This window comes from Strigops habroptila, chromosome 12, assembly GCF_004027225.2.
Source record: "Strigops habroptila isolate Jane chromosome 12, bStrHab1.2.pri, whole genome shotgun sequence".
NCBI lineage: Eukaryota > Metazoa > Chordata > Aves > Psittaciformes > Psittacidae > Strigops > Strigops habroptila.
In genome coordinates, this window is record NC_044288.2 from 5,402,871 (window position 1) to 5,417,726 (window position 14,856).

The window sequence follows — 14,856 nt, forward strand, 5'->3', positions numbered from 1 at the left end:
AGTGCTCCTGTTGAAGCAGTGAGGAATGCCCTGGCTCCAGTAGGCACCGACCTGAGCACAGGAAACTCATTTCCCCCTTCTCCCAGCCACAGCAGTGTCAGCGCAGACCCCAGGCACGAGGAGAAGTGTCGCCAGCGCTGCCTGCCTGCCTGCCTGCGCAATGTGGGACAGCGCTGCCTGCCCTCGAGCCCTCCCACGACACGGATGTGTGTCAGCGGGGCAGAAAGACAAACAGACAGCACAGCTCTGCCCGCGTGGCTCCATGATGTCAGTGGCAGCGGGAGCCGCTCCGTGTGCTGAGCTGATATGACTCAGCCTGTGTCAGCCACAGGCAGGGGCCCAGAGGTGGTTTCCTACCTGCTAAACGTAGAGAAGGTGTTAACTGGCCCCATGGAGCGGTGGCAAAGCACATTCCCAATGTTTGGCGGGTGGCCATGAGCTGTCTGGGCTGGGAGGCAAGCGGCGTGTTTCACACCCCTCGCAGCAGTTGTGCAATGCACACAACAGTGCAGGCGTGCAACAGAGCTGGCCTCTCCCTCCGCTTATAGTGCAGTCGGTCTCCATGAGGCAAGAGCGTGCTTTCGCTACCTGGGGAATTCCCAGTGTGGGTTGTGCCGTGCCGGTGTGGAGCCGGTCAGCCTCCGGCTGTGCCAGGCTCCGGCTGCTCCTGGGGAGATGTGGATTCCTGCAGCATCCAGGGCATGGGGAGCTGCCCCTGGCACAGCATTGCGCTTGGGATGCTGCGGCCCGTGGCTTGTGCTCCCGCCACCCCCTGCGCTTCCCAGCCCTGATCCCGGTGTGTTCAGTCCCGCTGAGGCTCCGCAGTGGGAGAGCCCAGCCAGGCCCCAGCCTGTCTTTCCACTTTTACACAACAGTGTACAAAAGGAGTGATGCATTTATTGCAACACAGCATCTGGAAGCAGAAGGCTCCAGAGGCACAATATTCAGGAACAGTGTGTGGGATCTGAGGTCTGTTTGTCAGACTATTTCAGTTAAGACCTCACAAGCCTTCGCCAACGTCCTCCCAACCCACGCGCCTGATTCACAGCCGGCATCAAGTAAAGCGGGCAAAGAAGTGGTTGCACTTTTAGGTTTGCTCTTTGAGACGTGCTATCCCTTTTTTAATCACTAGATTTCTTTTCTCAGCCTTCCACCTAGAGGACTGAACAAGGCTTTACAATTTAGTCCACACTTTCTGACTGGTTGTCCCCCGGCTTTGTGGAATGAGCATTTGGGGTGAAAAGGATGCTGTGATACAGGGAGTAGGTTATTGAGAAGCTAAGGCCTGGTTAACGCTGTCTTCCACTCATGCTGATAGATGCGTGTTGCATTTCTGGGCTTGTCTGTCCAATCTTATGTGCAGAAATGGAAATATTTCCTTTGGTTTATAATCCTGAATTCTCTCTGCAGTAAATGCCAATAACTTCCATGGCTTAGAGCAGAAGATAAACCTGGTGTGCCTCTCCCAAGCCCCTGTTTTCTCTCCTGCCTATCTGCAGGCTCAGCAGAGCAGCACATCCATCTCTTCCTTCCTGAGCACCGTGTTGCTGTGAAGGGTGGAAAGTCAGCTGTTTACCAGCAATACCTGCATTTTGGTTGGAAAACGTGTTTTCATGAAAATAGAACACTCTTTTCTGTTTAGTTTTGCTTTAGCAGCGACTCTGCTCATTAGTGTGCTGTTGAAATGAAGGGAGAAACCTGTGTGTGCAACAGCTCCTTAAGAAATACCAACAGTAGGAACCTGGTGGTCTAGTCTGACTTCGTGCTTGGGTAAGACTCCAAGTTCCTCAGGCAGATAGCTGAGGAGGTGTCGTGCCTCACCAGTGGTCCCAGTTTCTGGCTGTTGTTGTCACACAGGCTTCAGGCTGCTCCCACCCAGCACTGGTCTGTGTGGGGCTGGGGCAGTTCATCCTGCGGAAGGGCCCCCAGAGCCACTCTGGCCTTCCTTGGAGGCATTTGGAATGCTGTAGGGAGCCGCAGCAAGGAGAAAGTGCCAAACCTCGTCCAGCTGATCCGGCCGTTGAGGGAATGATAGACTGGCAGTGCCAGTGGAGCTGTGGGCAGGGTGGGAAGCCTCATCCCTGGCCCCAGGGTGCTCAGGGATCCTGTGCCGGGTCCATGCTCCCAGACTCCCACCTAGGCAAGGAAGCCGATGTGGCAGCCCCGGGCAGCTCTCCCAGTGCTTCACCAGGGCCACGACAGAACCAGCAAGGGCAGGACTGGTGCCAGAGGCTTATCCCTGCTCTTGCGACAATCCAGGGCTGTGAAACCTGCTCCAAAATCCCCAGGGAAATGTTGAGGAGGTGACACCCCATCCAGGGCTGGTCCATGGGCGAGACACTGGCACAGGATGACCAGAGAAGCTGTGGCTGCCCCATCCCTGGCAGTGTTCAAGGCCAGGTTGGATACAGGGGCTTGGAGCAACCTGCTCTAGTGGAAGGTGTCCCTGCCCGTGGCAGGGGGTTGGAACTGGAGGAGCTTTAAGGTCCCTTCCACCCCAAGCCACTCTGTGATACGGCTTCTGGACACCCTGTAGCTGCTCGGCCCCTTCACAGCCACAAACCACCAACTAGATGACACCATCCAAGACAAAGACTTCCAAGCTATGCTTAGCACACAGCTGCAAACATTAATCCATTTAACATGACTATAAAAAAAAAAGGATTCACACTAATAACCTGTTGCAGCTTAAGGCATTTAAGCAATTCTCTATCTTTCTGTAATTCTTTGTAATAATAATTAAATGACCTTTAAAATGGCAGTGGGTGGAAAAATTCCACAAAGCTGAATAGCAATTCAGCAACTGCTAAAGAATATTGAAAATCAAGAAGAAAAAAACCCCACACTTTGATGTTAAGGAATGAGGAAAAATAAAACAGAAATGAAGCAATCGAGTGTGAAGCTGAAAGTTTGTTCTTTGTTTGCACTGATTTACGGATCCTGTTGGGCAGAATAAATCCAGGAGCATGAAACACCCCTCAGATCAGCGAGCAGGAACCCTGACTGGCCTCAGCCCACGTTGTCCAGTTCTTTATACCCCATGGTCAGAACATGAGGGACAGCAAAGTGGGTGATGACACCAAGTTTGCTTAATAAGGAGCTTTGCCACGACCAGCAGCGGTTAGAGATCAGCTGGGCTGGGACTGCTGAGGGCTTGGGTCCGTCTGAAGGACCTAAGACCTAACCTGCTCTAGTGGAAGATGTCCCTGCCCATGTCAGAGGCTTGGAGCTGAATGAGCTTTAAGGTCCTTTCCAACCTAGACCAGTCTGTGATTCTATGGCTCCCGAGAAGCTGGTTGCATGGTCTGTGTGTGCTCACAAACCAGATCTGAAGAGCCAGGGCTGGAGAGGAAAGTGCTGGTCCCTCTGCCCCACATCCACTTGCCAAGCAGCAACCACCCCTTGTGCCCTTCTTACTTTGGGAACCAATTTCCCCCTCGCCCATGCAACACCAGGACAGCTTCGGGACTGACCTGAGGCCACGGTGATGGTTTCATGGTGCCAGTCACCCTTTGTCCGCAGTCCAGCTTGCTGAGAGGGGACAGCACGGTCAAGGACATGAGGCTGGAGGGACACGAGGCCTCTGCAGCACAGCAGAGGATGGGTGGCAGAGGCCACCCCAAGCAGAGCCCACAGCGTCCTGGGAGAGGAGCTATTGCTGCAGCGCAGCAGCCGCCCGCCTCCCCGCCGGTATCGCCGCCTCGCAGCCCTGTGCTGGGTTTGATCCTCTGCGAGACGTGGGATTTATCTCCCTCACTTTCATGTGCTTTTAAGGAAACACCACTTTTTTTTTTTTTTTATCTCATTTCTGCTGCTTTTTATCATCACAAAGAGTTTTTAATGAAACGAGGAAGCGCCCGTTTCTGCGGGCCCGCGCAGCGTGCGTAATTCCAATATAAAACAAACAAGGCAGCTTTCAAAATTACGATTTCATGTGTGGCATTTTCTCATTTAACAGAATGCACAAAGATGGGCAAAACCAATTAACAGGAGGTTGAGACTCAGCACTCGGCAAAATTAAACAACAGGACTCTGCAGAAGGAATGATTTGTTCAAAGGGAGCTGGAGAAAGGGATGGAGAGGAGGAGAGGAAGCAAAGCTGCTCTCGCAATTCACCACCTCTCACAAAAATGAATGCAAACAAATCTGCATCTTACCTCACGTTCCTCAGGTGGGCTCCAGAGCCCCACAGACCAGCTGGAAACACTGGGGAATGGCAAAGGGAATGTCTGGGAACACCAGCTTCAGGGAAAGCTGGGAAAATCCTGAGTCAGGGCTCGGATACTCTGGGAGAGGTTGGCTCCCAAAACGTCCCTGCTCCAAACTGGCAGCTCAGGCAGAGCGAAGGGCTCCTCCAGAGGCCCTTCGGGAGGGTGCTGCTTCCTTCCCCACATTTCCCTCTGCTTCCAAATCTCCTCCTACCATGGAAAAAAATGAGTTCCATCAGAAGTTAAGCTGAAGACAAAAAGGAAACAAAGGTGGAGGGAAGGATGTGGCTGAGCAGGAGCAGGGCAATGATGCTGCTGCCTGCCCGAGCAACTGTGCTGCTCCTGCGTGGGGCTGTGATTAGCAGTGTGGTTAGTAACACCATGGGGGCTCCAGATGAACTGTCTTCAGAGAGAGGAGGGAGTGGAATTAAGGCTAATCACTAGTTATCAACCTGGGGGCTGTGCCTGCAGGGTTCAGGATCTGCAGTCCCCAGGAGCAAGCCTGAGCTGGACTCTGATTGCTGCAATCACTGCAAAATGAGCATGGGCCTTATTTGCCTGTTTTGCACATCATTTGTAGGGTGAAGCGGTGAATTCTTTAAGGTAGCAAGGTGTCTTGGATGCATTTAACCAGTGATTGAGCCCTGCTGGGCCAGAGCAGGGGCTGAGTCCTGTCTTGCAGCATCACACAAGTGAACTGCACCAGAAATCACAGTGGGAAAGAGTTCCTCTGCCTGGTGAATAAAATATGGAGCAGCATTATTTACTGTGCTTCCAGCTCTGGTCTGCATTGGGCAATGGATGGAGGAGGCAAAAGTCACTTGTTAATCAGCGGTAGCAGCAGTTCAGCCCCAGGTAGGCGCTTGCTCCTTGCACATAGCACCTCTCAGCTTTTTGTCTTGAAAGAAGAGGCAATTCCTAGGAGGAAGAATTCAGGAAGGGACGTGCTAAGCAGCTGCTTGGTGAACCCACAGCAGCCTGGGCAGAAAGAGGTCATGAGCATTTTACACCCATTGATGTGGGAAACAGAGCTAATGTAGCACTATTTCAGCCCAAAGCTACTTATGTCTGGCAGTCTGCAGTTCCAGATGCAAGTGGGGAGCCCTAGGCCTGGGTTTGGAGGGCACACCAGCTCCCTGCTTGGCAGCCAGGCTGGCAGGGCAATTCCATCACAGAGCTGCAGGGAGTCACCCAAGGGGAATGGCAGCCACTGGTCCAGCCCGGCCACAGCAGCACCCAGAGAGCAGCATGGGGCTCACAAGCATGCCAGGGCATGGAGCAGGAACCCTCCTGTGAAATGAAACTTTGCACTGAAACAAGAGAAGAAAGCAAGCCTGTGGAAAGAGAGGAGCAAGCTGCCAAGCCAGGTAATCCATCTCTGCAGCGTCTGCGTCAAGATGATTCATGTCTTCCAATTTACTCCCAGCTCAAATCTAAAGTAAATCAGCCCAGCTTGTTCCACCCCGTGCAGCGGGACACAGCGGCGGGTGTGAGGAACATCCCGCCCATCCACCTCCAGTGCTTGTCCTACCTACATTAGAGCCACACTGCTTGTTTCTTGATAGGTGAAGGGAGCAGAGGAGGGGCCCTGGGAAGGGAGATGGGATGTGAAAGGGGATTATGAGAATGGATTTTTTCCAATATGCTCTTCAGTAGCTTTTCTGCAGCAATTCATAGAATCAAGGGGGAACAGCTTTAACCTGACACAGGGAGGCTGAGATGAGATCTTAGGCAGAAGTTCTTTCCCGTGAGGTCTGTGGAAGGTGCCCCTGCCCATGACAGGGAGTTGGAACTGGATGAGCTTAAAGGTCCTTTCCAACCCAAACCACTCTGTGATTCTATGGTTCTATAATTACTGACAAAGGGCAATGTTTTGCAGGCAGACCCCAATCGCCCCTTCGGTGGAAGCAGCCTGGTGTGGTTCATTTTTGACTATCATCGGTTCAAGGGCAATTTCATTTTCAAGTTATTGATTTGAATTTCACGGTGTTTGAAAAACACTGGGAAAAAAAAAATATTTGATCTCTTCAAAGAAAACTGTTGAAAGAATGTGTGCCTTGGCCTCAGGGCCTTCGCAAAGAACTTTGCTTATATATAACCTGTCAATTTTGGGTTAAATATGAGCTCCATATGTCATACTCGAAAATGTGTAATTTTAGAGTATGCCAGAAGTCAAATGGGGGGCAGAGACCCCCATGAGGGCCACATGCACCCACAATTTCCCAGGTCTGTGGCAGGGGACAAGGAACTTTTACTGTCTTGCTGCAGAATGCTGGGGAAAGACAAGCAAGAGGAGAGGATTTGGGGACGAAGGGGGTTTCAGTTCATCTGCTGAACTTGTCTCTACTCTTGAATCACTTAAATGTAAGATGTTGTAGGTCTGACAGCTCCTCACTGGCCTGAAGCACCCGTGGGGCTGCTCCCGCTCCCATTTCCTGGCTATCAGCACTAATCGTGGCTGCACAGTTTCGGGCATGAGAGGCAATCAGCAGCGATTGTCTGCACGGAGCAGTGGCTGCAAGGGTGAAACCAGCCCTGGAGCTCCCGATGAACAGCGCTTGTGACACCAGAGCTGCAAAACCAGCGTGGGGCTGAGCATGTCCCATGCTCCCTGAGGGACCAGCGCGAGCAGAGGGGCAGGCAGAGCCCCTGGTACGTCCCACTCGAACCCCAAGAACCCAAAGTCATGGCCAAGTGTACGAATTCATTATTACAGCTCCAAGGGCGGTGGAACCTTCAGAAATCATTTCTTCAATTGAGGACTATGAAATTTCAGTATCGCTGAGGGGTGTGGGAAGAAATCTGTGCAGCGGGAAAGCCAAAGCTGGGCCACCATGTTCCCAATACCTAAAAGAGCTACAAGAAATCTGGAGAGGGGCTCTGGACAAAGGCCTATAGGGACAGGACAAGGGGGAATGGCTTTAACCTGCCAGAGGCGAGATTGAGATGAGCTCTTGGGCAGAAGTTCTTCCCTGGGAGGGTGCTGAGGCGCTGGCACAGGGTGCCCAGAGAAGCTGTGGCTGCCCCATCCCTGGCAGTGTTCAAGGCCAGGTCGGACACAGGGGCTTGGAGCAACCTGCTCTAGTGGAAGGTGTCCCTGCCCGTGGCAGGGGGTTGGAACTGGATGAGCTTTAAGGTCCCTTCCACCCCAAGCCACTCTATGATTCCATGTCCTGGCAGTGCTCTGCTGCCCACAGACCCAGCTCCAGGGCTGTGTCCTCTCCAGCCTTTTGTGCTCCTCATGGAAACCCTGCACTGGAGGTGCCGGGAGAAGCAGGTTGCTTGTGGCTCTGCTGCAGCTCTGCCCAGTTCTGCAGCCTGGGGGAGCTCAGCTGATGGGCTTTCCTGAGGACATGTATAATGAAAAGGTTTGGCTGGCAGTCCTGGAACAACAGTGACAAAGTGCAATAAGCCTGCTAATGAGCCAGACACACTTTAAACACTAATTCACTTTCTGATGAGAGCACTGCTGCTGCTCAGATTAAGTATTTATCTACTTGTTTAATACAAATCAATAAATGAATATCAGTTCGATGGAAGTGATGTTTGTGGGAGTCCGCAGTCATTTGTAACTCCGGGTTTAATGTCTGTTCTAATGAGCACCACTAGTGCGACACAGCTCAGGCCGTGCTCTGAAAGCAATGAACCCAGCAGACCATCCTCTATAGCTTTGTGCCAGCCCAGGGAGCACGTCCACTCTGGCTTTCCAAGTTCCCTCCTTTCCCTTTGGCACAAGCAAGCCAAGAGGGCTGGGAAGCAGCCTGCCAGCAGGAGCAGGAGGTGAAGCCAAGCGCTGGTGAGGTCTCAGCCGAGTGTTGACATGGGTTGGGAACCATTTCGACTTGTTCCCTGCCAACTCTTCTTTGCAAGAGCTGGGAGAGTTATCCCTTAAAGCCTTCTTTTTGTTTTGCTTCTGTTATTTGGAGCCAGTGGAGTTTGGAAATTCTTGGAAAATGGGACTTGCCTGCCTGGAAGAAGGCAGGAATCTGCAGAGCCCAATGGTGTGTCACAGGCAAGGCCAGCTTCTGGGTGGGAAAATGCAAGAGAGACTCAGGGAATTTCAAACCCAGAGAAGAGAAGGACCCCAGGGCTCCATCTCACCACTTTCCTTGCTCCGAGCCCTGTCCACCCTAGATCCGATGGATGTTTTTAGGGCAGTTCCTAAAAGGATCCACAAAGGAGAATTTTTAGCTGCTTTTGGGCAGCCCCTATAGCTCAGCATCCTGTAGAGATGGTTTCTGCAGCTGTGCCTCCAAAATGTCCTAGAAAGGGTCCCCAGAAGAAATCACTTCCAGAAGGGCTGGCCTTTCCGTACTCCACCATGTTTAACTTGCTGAATATTTCATGTGGTTGTGGTTGGTAGCTCTGCTAACTCCTCCAAAGTGAGAAGGCAAACTTTTAAATCTATTATCTTGGGCCATTTTGCATCTGTTACCCCATGGCTGCAGTCCCAGTGCTGGAGGCACCATATGGCTCGCATTGTTATTAGAAAAGCAGCACACAGGCAAAGAGCAGCAGGGCTGGGAACAAAATGGGCTGGAATTAAAATTCACCTTGTTGCTAACTGCAGACTAAATGACTAAGCCAGAGGGACTGGGTATCTCACTGCAGTGGTTAGGACAGTGTTTATTTCTCTTCTGGAGGAGCCCTGAAGTATTTCTATATTGTGCCTGATTCAAAAACACAGGAGTTGCTTCCACTCCAAGTGCAGCACACCACTTCCTCCTATCGCTAATGAGAGTTGCACAAATACGAGTGGTAAAACATGCCCTAAATAGTGCTTAAATTTTTCATGATACGGGAAATAAGAGTGTCCCCGAAGGGAGCTGCTTCTGTTAAGTGCCAGCATGGTGGAAATAATCCGTTCATGGAGCAAACCTGGAATTAGCTGGACCTGGGTGAGCTGCCCGTCATCCTCCAGCACAACATGCCTCAGCCCAGTGTAACAAGGCTGCAAATGAGCCTCCCCAGCTCCACCTCTGATGCCATCAGCAACAACTGTGTATGGCAGAGTAAAGCACATCCAGCACCTGTCTTTGGGTACAGCCCTTTCCCTGCGAGCTGTGGGTCCCCATTCATTCTCTGCCATGGGAAGCGCATCCCCCATCCGAGGAGTGGGCATCCCTCTGATGCCAGAGCTGCAGCATGGTGAGTTCTGCTCACCCAACACACGCAGCAGCGTGTAAGGGGCTGGAAGAGCTATTTTCTGAGCCAGTGAACACAAATAATCTGTGCACACGCAGGTCTGTGGCCCATGTGCCAGGACGGCTGTGCCCCAGTTTATTTCCTTTGGGTGCTGTTTGGGAGGGCAGCAGGAAAGAGGTAGAAATCCCTTTGTGATGACATGCAGGAAGATCCTCAGCCCTGCTCTGTGGTTGATATGGACAGCTAGTTTTCCATCTCTGCAGTGAGGAAACAGGCAGCAAGCTGCTGACACAGCTCTGCCTATGCTCAGGTAAAAACTGCAACCCAGGCCTCTCTCATTGGATGTGATTGCATCTCCCCTGCACAGCCCATCCATGGTGCTTCCTTTTGTGTGCAGACACACATTTCTCTATGCTTTGCTTTGAATGCTTGAGCAGACCTGGGTTCGACAACCATAAGACATGAGTTTGAGGATGCTTCCTGCTAATGAGGTCTCTGAGGGTTTCTGCTTCCACCTTCCTCCGCTCTCCTCCGCAGTTATAATGGCAGCCAGGCTGGCACCGCCATCAGCAGCTCTCGGGGAGGAATCTGCCATGCAACTTGCTCTGCAAGCTGAAGTTTGGCATGAGAGGGTCTTCCTTCCTCTTTAAAGTTGAAGCTAAGAGCAGAGCAGAACCATGGCGGTTTGGGGAGGGAGCACGGGAATGAACAAACTCCCGAGGGATGCCACTGCTCTCAGCACTGGACCGAGCGGATCCCAGGATCAAGCAGATCTCTTCCTGCACTGCCCTGGCTCTCCCCAGTGCATCCGGACTAAAACCCTGGCGGGTGAGCCCAGACCTCACCAACCCACCAGACTACAAAGCTCTGGGGAAGCAGCAGCAGAACCTGCCACCGACATTCCTTTTGGAGCATCGGAAGGCTGCTGCCCCATGCCCCTCTGCCCCGGGGAAGGCAGCACATCCAGTCCTCAGGCAGAGAATTTGCTTGCCCATAGATGAAAGAAGACCTTTATCGATACAGCTGCCAACACCAGCTATGTATAGAAAGAGAAGCTGTTTTCTGTAGGAGCTGTGCTGGTGTTACCTGCTCTTTTTGAAGAAGAAACATCCTGCTGCTTCCCTGGTGCCTTTTGGTGGTACCCACATCCCAGTGATTCCCTGTGACACTGAGGGACCTCTTCGCATCCTCCCCTAGCCAGGCTTTGTCCAGACAGCACAGGGCAGAGCTCGGATTTCAGCTCTGATTTCGTCTGCTCTGTTTTATCCCTCTGCATGGAGGTTTTTTCCAAGCCTCATAAGCCCTCCTTGATCTCAGAATATTGATGTAAATATTGTATGATCCTGCCTCAGCCTCCAGGAAACCCAGATGTTCAATTGATTAGATCTTAACATCGAGTTCAAGAACTCTGAAAAGCACATGAAATAATAAACTTGTTCCAGTGTGGAGTTTTTGTGTCCAGGATCAAATTCAGGGTTAATTCATTATTCTTGACAGCTACTGCAGGAGGCAGAGCAGTTTAATAAACTAATTGAGGGGTGGATTCTGCATAAGCTGAGGTCAACAGGTCACATACAATTAATATCCAAATGAGTCTGCCATAAAAAGGCATAATACACTTCTTGTATCTGTGAACTGTGAGGATTGAAACATCTCACAGGAGGAGCTGGGAGCACTTGTGGACGGAAGCAGGGAAGCTGAGATGACATCTGATTGCAGCTGCTGTTCGCATGCATCCTTCACAGCCAACAAGATGTTCTGTTCAAACTGTCACTTCTGCCGGGGGGGACAGGTGGAGTATCTTTATAGAATCACAGAATCAAAGAATGATTGGAGTTAGAAGGGACCTTTAAGCTCATCCAGTTCCAGCCCCCTGCTACGGGCAGGGACACCTTCCACTAGAGCAGGTTGCTCCAAGCCCCTGTGTCCAACCTGGCCTTGAACACTGCCAGGGATGGGGCAGCCACAGCTTCTCTGGGCACCCTGTGCCAGCGCCTCAGCACCCTCCCAGGGAAGAGCTTCTGCCTCAGAGCTCATCTCAATCTCCCCTGTGGCAGGTTAAAGCCATTCCCCTTGTCCTGTCCCTGAAGAGCGAGGGGTGATGGGGCTGTTACGATGCTGAGCTGCCTCTCAGCGCGAGCACAGGATGCAGACATGGAGAGCAAGGTCTGGGGCTGGGTCAGGGCAGCAGCAGTGGAGCTGGAGCAGGGCTGGACCACAGCACAGTGCTCAGCATCCCTGGCCAGCCAGGATCTGTGGGTAGGCAGCTGAGTAAGGCTGAGCCCAAGTTTTCCTCGAGTTCCTCGTGCGGGTGTTTAGCTAAGTTTAAATGAGCTGTGATTAAGCTAATTTCAAGCTAATTAACTCCGAAAGATATCCTCCACTTTTTAAAATTCTAAGTGGTTTTTCATTAGGAGCGAGCGAGCGGGTACCGGCTGCGTCACTGCAGCACGAGGGGCTGAACGCAGAGCCAGCAGCAGAGTCATTACTGGGATAGGAATATTTGTTATCTAATTAAATGGCATAATTAATGTACCAGTGCTGTGGGGATGTGTGCCCTTGTGCAGGTAAGGGGGAGACTGCCTAGAAATGCTCCTTGCTTTGAGGCGGGCTTGTGCCCAGGGCAGGAGGCCACGTGCACCCTTCCCATGTGAGATGCTCAAAACCCAAGCTGGAATCACCCACCCCAGCCATGCTCCTGCGGTGCAGCTGCATCCCAGCACTGCCAGGGCCATGAAAAATGGATGAACACAAGATTGGGAGAGGAAGCTGCAGGTCTGTCCGGGAACACAGTGCACTGAGAGCAACGAGCTGGTTGTGTCATTGCGGAGATCTAATGGCTTTTGCATTCAGTTTCTGGCTCAGTGGAGCATCGCTTGGTTGAATGCACCAGAGGAAGGGCTGGGCAATCCCCAAATGCCTCGGCCTTCAGTTCAGGCTGAGCAAGCACACTGGAGCAGAGCAGCAGCCGCATCCCTGCCTGCAGCTGCCTGGGAAAGGCCTGGAGGAGCCAGGATCCCTCACCCAGCCCTCCCGCACCTCCTGATGCACCCTCTGCCACTCACAAATCCCCTTGAATATGGGGTGAAGGAGCTCTGGCTGTGCCTGGCGTTGTGCTGAAGCAACAGCACGTCAGTGGGGGCATTTCATGAGCAGCAGAAGAGGCTCGAGTAGGTGACCTCTGCATTAAACCCCTCAAAGCATCAACACAGCATCACTGGGTGCAGCAAAGATCTAAACAGCGTATCATCATAACTCATGAGTTTTCCTTTCCTGCCCAGGTCATTCTGCACTGAATGGAAACCAGAGAGCTCTTTCCATTATTCTTTACATCCTTCTGTTGTTCCTTCAAGTGAAAAACCTGAAAATCCCTGAGAAGGTCATGAAATACAGTTACAATGGAGTGAGAGGCATTAGATTGAAGGATTGATCCTGACAGCAAAGCCATTTCCCTCTGTTGTGCACATAGAAATAAATCCGGATTGTGTGTTGAATGATGAGCTGCCTCCATAGATGGACTCTTGGCACAGGGAGGGGGACAGAGCACGTTCTGCGCTGTGTCCCTGGGCTGCTGGGCTTGGCTGTGTCCTCTGTGTGCTTCTCTTTTGCTCCTCAAGAAGCTTGGATGGACCATGGTGCTCCTGGTAGGACCGTGATGGTCCAGGTGGGCTCTGCAGTGCTGGGTGTCCCACCAGTGGCAACCAGCCGGGGTCTGTCTCCAGTTCATTTTGCATTGGACTGGGCATGAAGGATGATCAGTGCTGGCTGCTGGAGGCACAGACCCCCCTGCAGAGCCTTGGGGATGTGCCTGTGGGGCTGCTGAAGCTCAAGAGCGAGCTTTGGAAAAGAGACTGGTTATTTCATGTCTGATTCGCGCATGAATAAGTAGTTAGAGGCTCTGCCCCCCGGTGCTCTGAGCTCTCCTAAGCACTCTTATTCCAGATGCTCAGGGGTGGTGGGTGAAGGTGCTGCACTGGGGAGCATCACAAGAAGAAGCTCTCCAGGATTTAATCCTGTGAAGCCAAGTGAACAAGCAACATGGAAACAACCTGGCCTCGGGATCCTGTTGTAAATTCTGCCCTCAGTTTTCCCAAACCAGACAGAGAGATCCTCTGGGTACCTGTCGGCAGCTCTTTCCTCTGATGTCTTCAGGCGGCAACAGACCTTTTCATCTTGATAGATGCAAATACTAATGACACTATCCAGAGCCTGCCTGCCCCTTATCTGCTCCTATCAGAGAGACGAGAACAGGTACCACTGAAGCTTTAACAGCAGGTTTCCTTCGTCCCTTGCCACCCAGCTGGAATGCCACAGCTCCCATGCACGGGCTGTTAAGCTCAGTTGAAATGGAACAACACAGCAGAACCTCTTTCTGAAGGGAACGTACATCAGTGCTGAAATCTATTTTGCCTAATAACGCAATGACGCATTCTAGCAGGAGAGAAGACACTGGTTGGAATGTGATCCAATATGAACTGTTCCTCTCTAGCCTTGCTCTCCTCCAAACCTGCTCTGACCAACCCAATCTGAGCCACTCGGTTTGCACAGCAAACAGCTCAGGTCAGGGGCTGTTTTGTGCCTGAGAGCTCTGCTTCCAAGGCTGTGTAGTTTGATGCTAATTTGAGGTAATGAATTGAACTTAAAAGTCATAATCTCCAGTTCAGCAATCTCTCATCTGTGGCTTCAGAGATTTAGAAAAGGTTTGGTGCAAACTAATTCTTTGTGAGAGCTCGCTTTTGCGATTAGTGGTGATGAAGGGAAACACTCCATGATTATTTCATAACTCTCAGAAATGCAAAGAGATTTTTTTTCCCCTTCTGTATCCTTTACAATAAAGTAGAAGCAAAGTTGTGGGGGAAGAGCAGAAAAACCATCCCAGCTCTGGGACCTGGTGTTGTGCTCCTGCTTCCCCTACAAAAGCAGACAGTGAAAAAGCAGACATCAGCACCTTGCTGATGCTCCTACGCTGCTGCATGGGAGATTTAAATAGTTTAAGACTTCAGATTTAAATAGCTTAAGACTTCAGTTTGGAAAAGAAACTACTGCAGTGGGAGAAAGCACAGTTCTCTATGTTTTGATGGTTAAGAGTATAAATAGGTAATGATTCTTTGTCATTTCTCCTACTACAAAAGCAGGGGTCATCTAACAAAATTGTCATATGAGAGCTGAGAACACACCACTATACTTTTGAAACAATACTTTGTTAATGATGAAACTCATCTCACCAGGATATTGTCTAAACCAAAGCAAAGGGGTTCAAAGAAGAATCAGGCAAAATCCATGCCTATTAAAGGTGGTGGTCTGCTTGTAAAGTCTGGCTTAGGAAGTCTTTGGTCCCCGTAAGTTACCACCATGAAGTGGCACTTGGTTGAACACACGTTGGTACCTCCTCAGTGCACCAGGACCCCTGTGCCAGGCACTGACCCGGGTGAGGGTCTTGCTGTCTACAGCTCTCCCCTCCCTTCTTCCAGAGAGCTTCCTTCTACTCACTACTCCCTGCTTT